The sequence below is a fragment of the Cupressus sempervirens genome, chromosome 11 (genome assembly GCF_028749045.1).
Source record: "Cupressus sempervirens isolate cs-2001-9-10 chromosome 11, ASM2874904v1, whole genome shotgun sequence".
Classification (NCBI taxonomy): Eukaryota; Viridiplantae; Streptophyta; class Pinopsida; order Cupressales; family Cupressaceae; genus Cupressus; species Cupressus sempervirens.
In genome coordinates this window covers 91,092,535-91,101,111 of record NC_143128.1, presented here as the reverse complement: position 1 = coordinate 91,101,111, position 8,577 = coordinate 91,092,535, and the positions used below count along the sequence as shown (strand labels likewise).

The following is an 8,577-nucleotide window of genomic DNA, read 5'->3' as shown; positions in this document are numbered from 1 at the left end:
TGCAATTTTCTGATCGTATTCGTACATAGTTTGGATTAATACATCGTATTTTGAGAGGAATGATTTAGAAAATTGTGTATATAGTTTTGGATTAATTTAGCAGGCTGCCATTATGTTTGAATTTGTTAGTACTGATAAATTAGGTTGTGTTTTTGTAACATCCAAGATAATAGGAACAAATTTCTAAATAACTATCAAAGATTGAAACTTGTCATTCTTTGCAACTTTCTGACAGGAATTGTAAGGTAAGCATGACTCTTGTAAAGAAGAGGAGGACGAACAACACAGATCTACATAGGATTGAATCACAGCAGGTGATCTGCTCATGTGATGATGGTGCATCAACCTCATCCTCCGCCTCTCCATTTTCACTAGAACAATTGAGCTTTTCTCACAATCATCTAGCACCAGTTGCAACTCTTTATGCTCCAAGAAGGGGGATCTACTTGACTGATACAACTCCAAGAGGCATTAAGAGAAAATGTGGTTGCATAAAGGAAACCGCACAAATCATTAGAGACCGCAAAATAGAATTTGACTATATCATGGGCCCAATTTTGGGCAGAGGGAAATACTGAGTGGTAACCCTGTGCAAGAACAGGGTCATAGGAGAAGACGTGGCATGTAAGACTCTGCCCAAAAGTTGTGCACAAAATGCACACAAGGAAGTGGAAATCATGCAACACTTATCTGGACACCCTAACATTGTAACACTCCATTCAGTGTACAAAGATGAAAATTGTTTGTATCTTGTAATGGAGATTTGCTCTGGGGGGCGATTGGTTGATTGCATGAAAAAAATACATTTTTCAGAGAGGGAAGCTGCAGAGTTAATCAAACAGTTGGTTAGCATCATTCAGTATTGTCATGAGATGGGAGTTATTCACAGGGATATAAAACCTGAGAATATTCTTTTCACCGATGATGGACAGTTGAAGCTAGCTGATTTTGGCCTATCTCTGCATGTTTCAAATGGTATGGGATTCAAAATTTCATAAATTCCAGCTCTTTTTGTTTCAATTTCATAAATTCCAGGTCTTATCTTTTCATGAAATCCGAACTCTTTGAAATAATCATGTGTTTCCACAATTCATTGTAGTAATTTTTTTCTTCTTCTAGATTCAGATTGTGTGTTCATTGAAATAAGTTAATTAGCAAGATTATTGACATCTTGTTTATTTTGAAAACAGGGAAAAGTTTATCAGGATTGGTGGGTAGTCCAGCGTATGTTGCCCCTGAAGTTTTAGCGGGGAAATATACTGAAAAGGTGGATGTATGGGCTGTTGGAGTCCTCCTCCATGGACTCTTAATTGGTAGCTTACCATTTTCTGGGGCTTCTGTAGAGGCAATTTTTGAGGAAATAAAAAATGTGTGGTTGGATTTCCACACTGAAAAGTGGAAGTCCATTTCTAAACCGGCCAAGGATTTGCTGTCAAGGATGCTGTCAAGGGATGTTGATAAGAGACTCTCTCCAGATGAAGTTTTGAGTATGTTTATTTATATAGGTTCACAATTTATGTTTATTTATATAGGCTCACAGTTTATACTATAAACTTGAACAATTTGTTGTACAGTTTTCCTATACAATTGTCTCCTTTTATAGACCATCCGTGGATTTTGTATTATACAAAATCTGATATGGAGCTCTTTATGGATTCAAAGTTGATGTCTCCATACAAGGAAGAGAGAAAGCTTGAGATACATAATTCAAGCCCAGAAAAGAATTGCATATGCAGGAATCTACAGTCTTCACTTGTTGATGCAATTGATCATGCTCTGTTATCACTTTCAGAGAGAGATTTTGAAATGCAAGAAACAAATGTAGATCTTGTAGATGTTCTGTGTGCTGCAATTTCACAAATAAGAATATCTAAACATACAAAGAGCGGATTCAATGTGACTGCCTATCCTTACTTTGGGCAGAACCCTATACATTCAACATTGCCCCTGTGTACAGCATGCTAATCATTGTGCTGATAAATCTGGTTTGTTGAAGCATTGTGTTACGTTTACTTCTGTGTTATGTTCTTCCATTACTTCTGTAGCATGTATCAAAACTATTTTACCCGTGATGGTAAACAAGTTTGTCCTAGAATGCTAACTTTAACTTTAGGAAATGATGAGGTATATGGCAGATTGAAGGAAAATAATTAATTATACTGATATTCTTTGAGGTTAATTCTATAGCTGATTTTTTGAAGTGGAGACAGTTTGGTCACACTTTCAATGAATTTGATGACTGGAAAATTCATATTTTGTGGCAATACTAAGTGGAGGAGAATTAAGCTTGTCATGATTGAGATATTGTCTCCTTTCATTTTATTGGGATATAATTGGATTAACAGATAAATACCATATTGTTCTGTATCATACTAGTGTTAAGAGATAATTACAAATTGTACTATATTGTAAAAATAGTATAACAAGGTAATATCAAATTATGTTATTATTAAATTTTGAGGATAAGGCTGCTATGAAAAATAAAAGTAAAAGGTGTATAAAAAATTAAAAAGAACAAGATTGCTGTTAATCAAAAATGTCAATTTCTTTTTATTATTGTTCACTATAATTTTTAATGCTTATTTAAACATTTATGAATATGATGTTCTATATATTTCTATATAAAGTCTTATCCTAAAGCATTCTTTGAAAATAATCTAGTTCCATCACTTGTTAAAAGTAGTTTAAAAAGGATGTTTTTCTTCCATATTTCTCCATAAAATTTTATCTCAAAGTATTCTTTCTTTGAGATTGAGCCAAAAAAATTCTCAAAAAATATTAAATATCAAAATTAATTTAATTTAAAAAGTATTCTAATCTAATGAATGAGAGACTTCTACAATGGAAGAATTCATGGTTGTAAACATTTTGACAATTTTAAAAAAATTGACATTCATTTAAGAGTCAAATAGTTAATAATTCTTTTTAAATCTATTCACCACAAAAAATTGATAATAATGCACAAATATTAAATAGTCATTTTTTGCAAACAATAACCACCGCACTTTGCGATTTTCATTAATATTTCAATTTTCATTAATATTTGATGAGAGTAGAGAAGGAGAGTGAATGTTGTACTAGATTAAGTTTATTCATGGCCACTACCTTTGAGAAATGATAAGTGAAGAGTATTATTCAGCTCTACAACAAATTTCATTTTAGTAGTTGGGCAAATATTTCATTTCCTCATCTACCACTCTCTTTGATGGAGATCATTTGTCTATAGCTATGGTAGGTAGACTCTTCCTTGTCTCATTGATGGGAAGCTCTGGAACATCAGAGGGGAGACCAAAGTATTTGATCAAAGCATTAACTTTGCAGGTTTGGATGAGTGAAATTTGTATGAATTTATGTGAGCTTTACAACCTATGGTTTCTCTGTGATGTTTTAGGATGATCCATTTTCTTTTGTAGATCTTGTAACAAAAATGACTGAGATCCTTGGTTCAAGCATCACCTAAAAGTTCCAATTGTTGACCAAGGATTCTAACACCCTAGTTTTGATCAAATCCAACAAGGATCTAGAAAACTTGTTGGAGGAATATAAGAGGAAGAAGGTGAAGGTTTGTGCAAGTTTCATTTTTGTTTAAACTGAATGCCTCCATTTGTGGAACAAGAGGAGAGGACTGGATCGAAGGCCATGGCTTCAACTCATATGACATGGCTTTCACAAAACTATTGCATCTCCCTGCAAGCTCCACGTTTGTATTATAATAGTCTAGTGAGGTATGCATTTTGCTACCCAACTCTGGCTGCTATGTCCAGTTCACTATAACTCTCCTACACTCATCACACCAATCATTTGTTAAATGTCAATCACCTGATTTATGGTGGTTTCAATTATCATTATTCTTCCCTTGCTGCTACTCCTCATTCGGCTTCCATGTCCTTGAAAAGCCAAAAATAGCTCCATTACACAAAAATATAATCTTGTGTTAGAAGAATATTTTTGCATAATAGACTTTAGAAATCTCTCTGCTTATCTTTTTAAGATTTACTTTGTCATGCCCAAATTTCGAGGGGAAAAACACACACCAATTTATTTTTTAATAATAATAAAGTTCACTAAGGTTTAAGAGTTGAATTGCAACAACAGATTTACTGCATTCATCAAAAGTTTAACATCATGAGAAGTAATCCATTTCTATAGTAAATATTTATCATAATATTCATATCAACTTTTGATTTCGTTATTTCATTTAACAAAAAATTTTACTAATCTAATCAAAACTAATTAATATTTATAAACTAAAACTAAACTAAGTAACTTACATAACTTTTAAACTATTTAACTTTCTATTGACTAAATTTACTAAGCATTTTAAATTTATAATAATTACTAACTAATATTAAGGAAACATATAAATTTATTTACTTAACAAAGCTCTTAACTATTATTAAATAATCAATGTAGTTAACCAAAACATAAATTTCAATTCTAACATTAATTTAAATTACTTTGTACTTATCACATAAATAAATCATAAGTGATTAAATAATATAAAACAATAATATTTTAAACTTAAGTTAACTAATTAATAATTAACTAAAACTAGAAATTAACTCGTTCTACTAATACAACTATTACTAACCCAATAATAAAATAAATTCTATTAATAAGATGATACTGTAGAACCAGAATCAGTGTGCAAAGAACATTAACAAATAAAGTAAACATTCACAAACCAAAAACTAAATTCACATATATGCTTAGACAAAGAAAGCAAACAAGAAGTGAAAACCTCACAAGAGAAAACAATCCATGCTTTCTTGATTCTGTAGATGTGTCCTTTTGCTGTGGATGTATGCTCAAGATGCTCAAAAGTTGCTTCAATGGAGATGGGTAATGGAAAATTGGTAGCTTTGTGAGCTCTCAATTTGGCATTATAAGGGTAATATTGATGGCTTTGGTTCTCAAAATAGCATGGTAACTTTAGCTCAAAGATTGTTGATGAAATGGCTTGGGATGGGATTCAATTTATAGGCTAAGGGGTAGAGGGATGGAGGGCTTAGATGCAAGGATGGATGAAGGCTTAAGGAGGGCTAGGATGCACTCAAAGGAGAGCACATGGATTGTGCTTGTTTGGGCACCAACAGTGATTTCCTTCCGATCAATGAGGTCTTGCACATTGTCTTTCAGTTTCATGCATCTGAGGGTGGTGTGACCGTTTACCCTATGGAACTTGCAATACTCATTGTCCTTGTACCATGCAGCTTTGGATTGGCTTGGATCAATTTGCTGGGTAGGAGGAAATTTGACGAGGTTTTCCTTAGCCAATTTCTCAAAAATAACATCCAATGGCTCACCAAGGGGTGTATAGTTTCTAGGTGCAGGTTGGAATCTGGGCTTTTGCCCTACAGCTACATTGATGGCATTAGCTTGATTGTTAGACCCTTGAAAGTTGGGTCTTGTATTGTGGTTTTGATAGCTTTGGTTATTTCGTTTTTGGTAATTGGTAGCTTGTTGGTTGTTTGTTTGATATGGCGAGTTAGACTAGTTTTGAGAAGGACCAACGATATTCACATGTCTGGTGTCAGTAACCCCATCTGTTGCAACATGCTTGTTTTTGTTCCAATACCTAGACTTGTCATTGGAATGTGATTGATTTTGGTTGGCCTCTTTGTAAATCTTTACCACACCATCTTTGATGAGTCCTTGCTCAAGGATCATTCCTTTCTCTTTGATATCCTTATAGGTCTGCAAATAGTTCATGGTCATGTGGTGAGCCAAGCTGGGATGTGCATTATCAATAAACATTTTCACCACATGGCGTTCTGGCAAGGTGCAGGATATGCGGGTGGTAAGGGTTTGCCATCTTTGCAGGTATTCGGCAAGGCTTTCTCCACCTTTTTGCTTGGTGTGGACAAGATCAACTATTGATAGCTCTATTTCAACAAGATGGGCATATTGGGCTACAAATGCCTCAGATAATTCAGCAAAGTTTTTAATTGTGCCATAGGGGATTCTATAAAACCATTCAAGAGCTGGTCTAGCCAAGCTTTTGGGAAAAAGGCGCAAGAGGAAGACATCATTGTATGCCACATCCTGGCAATGCATGTAAAATTCTTTGATATGTGTGACAGGGTCTCCTTTTCCTCTGAATTTGTCAAATTTAGGTACCTCAAAGTGTTTGGGAAATGGTGTCGTGGTAATGGCTTTGTCAAATGGATAAGGACACACATTCTCAAACTTGAATGTCTTTGGATCATTCCCTTCTTGGATGGCTTTCAGAGCTGTCTTCATTTGCTCCCACTCTGAATTGATAGGTGATGGTTGGGGTGCCCCCAATGTAGGAGTGCCTTGAGGTAGGTATGTGCTAGATGGGGCCATTGAATATGGATGGTTATGAGGGATTTACTGATAGGGATTGTACATTGTTTGGGTAGCTGCATGGTGGATGACAGGTTGTTGAGGGGGAGGTGGCGCATATTGCTGCATGTGCTGTGAGGCTTGCTGTTGATATGGGATTTGAGGTTGGGATTGAGGAACATAAGCTGGCTGTGGGGTAAATGGATTGCTTTGTGGAGGTAAGGTATAAGATGGATGTGAGGCTTGGGGAAAGGATCAGAGGGCTTGTGGGGTTTGACCAATATATGTGGGTTGTGCCCCCATTTGGGATGGCATCTGCAAATAATTGGTGGTTGGCTGGGGTGGTGGATTACCTCCTAGAAGTGGCATTGAAAAGTAGTTGGTAATTGGAGGTAATGGATTAGTTGGTGGTGGAGGTGGTGGGAATTGAAAGCTTGGGAATGGAACTGATGGGGTTTGATAGCTTTGTGGCTGGATTTGGAAGCTTGGTAGAGTGGTGGTGGGAGCTGGGGTCACTTGCGAGCTTGGTAGAAGATTGGCAGTAGCTTGTGAGTTTTGATAGCTTTGTGGAGTGAAGGTAGTAGCTTGTGGATTTTTGGCTGGTGGTATTGAGCTCCCGAGACCTAATGGAAATGATGGGATTGTGCTTTGGGCTGTGGTGAACAAGTTGGGGACGATGAAAGGTTGATTACTTGGCCCCATGGGTGGCATCCCTATTGTATATTGTTGAGGTTGGCCAAAGATGCTAGCACTAATTTGGGAGATGGGTGGATTTGGAAGGCTAGGTGTGGGAGTAGCAGCAATAGTGAAGGGGGTGAATGGTGAGATGTTTTGGGTAAAGGGGGTTTGGAGTGGAGAGGTATGAACCAAGGATGGAGTGGTGGTGGCTGGGTTGGCTTGTGGCATGGAGATTTCAACTTGGGTGGATGATGGTATGTTTGGGTCTGTTGGGTCATATGGATTGGCTAGAGGCTCTTCTTTTGGAATATATTGAGGATAATTTGGATCATAAGAGCCTATGGGTGGTGGCAGTTGGCCAAAAAATGGGTGAGATGGATCTGATAATGGAGGGGGTCTTCCAAAGTCAAAGGTTCCTACATTGGCCCTTCGAAAATTAGCCATGATTGTCTCTTTGTTTTTGTCTATAATGGCATTTACCAATACTGCATTTCCTGGTTGGTTCATGAAAGCTTCAATGTCAGTAGGGGATGGCATAGCTTGCTCTGGGCTGAAGGATGGCTGAGTGCTCAAGGGGGGTGAGGTTGTTTGATCCAAATGATAGGGCTCCATTGTTTCTTTCTTCTTGGCTAAGCGAGTGACGAGTGGCATGAAAAATGGTCCTAGGGATGAGATGCAATAATGTTGATGGATGCAAAAGGGGGAAGGCTTTTCTATGCAAATGATTTCCTAGGTTGAGGCAAAGCTATATGAAAAAACCTAAGGAGGATTGGGTTGGGGATTCTAACTTCAAAGATATGTTGTCAAAGCACAAAAGGTCTGCTTTCCTATGTGCAAGCTTGGTGGTGATTGTGTCAACTTAAGGATAGACTGATGATCCTTTAGGAAGAACACGAGATTGACCACTTGTGGATCCCAACCTTTAGCTCAAGGTGATGAGGGATAACAAGTGACAAAGCTAGATTACCCTAGACAAAGCTCTGTCAAAGGGATAACCTTGGTGAGATTGGTGGATTTGGAAGATTTTAGGAATGGCAAACTTTTAGCAAGGTGACAACAATTTTGAAAGCTTAGATGTGCAGATTTTGGATTGCTGGCTAGATGGTTTGATTCTAAATGAGATGGATGAGCTAATAATGCTTAAGGGGATAACCTAATATGGCTGGCTTTTGTACAAAGATGACTCTAAAGTGAAGCTTATCCAAGAAGATGTGGAGAAACAAGGGTGTCTAATCATAGAAATCATGCCTAGTTGGTAAGGCATAAGCAAGATTAACTCCTGGATGTTGGCTAAATTTGATGGTGCGCTCTAACCAGGCCTCTTGAAGTGCTTCGTCGATAGCTCCTGTCCTCTGCTTTGTGGAGTTTGGCAATTCATGGGCTTGGTGTTATTTCTTTCCTCTTGGCTGAAAGTTCTTGGTATGCTAGAGATGGCTTGAGTTTGACCTTGTGAAACTTCTGTTTGGGTTTGGGTTGTTCCGACATAAATTTCTAAATTTTCTTGGCTTTGGGAGATTTTGGTTGTTTTGCTTCAACTTGTTCAACTTCTAAAATAGGCAGTGACTATGCTAAGTGTGCCCTAAGCTAGGA

The 8,577-nt window shown here is 37.0% G+C and overlaps 1 pseudogene; it reads left to right on the top strand.

Moving 5' to 3' along the window:
- Positions 1-251: 251 nt before the first annotated feature.
- LOC149528376 (serine/threonine-protein kinase PEPKR2-like) lies at positions 252-1,965 on the top strand (annotated as a pseudogene).
- Positions 1,966-8,577: the final 6,612 nt, after the last annotated feature.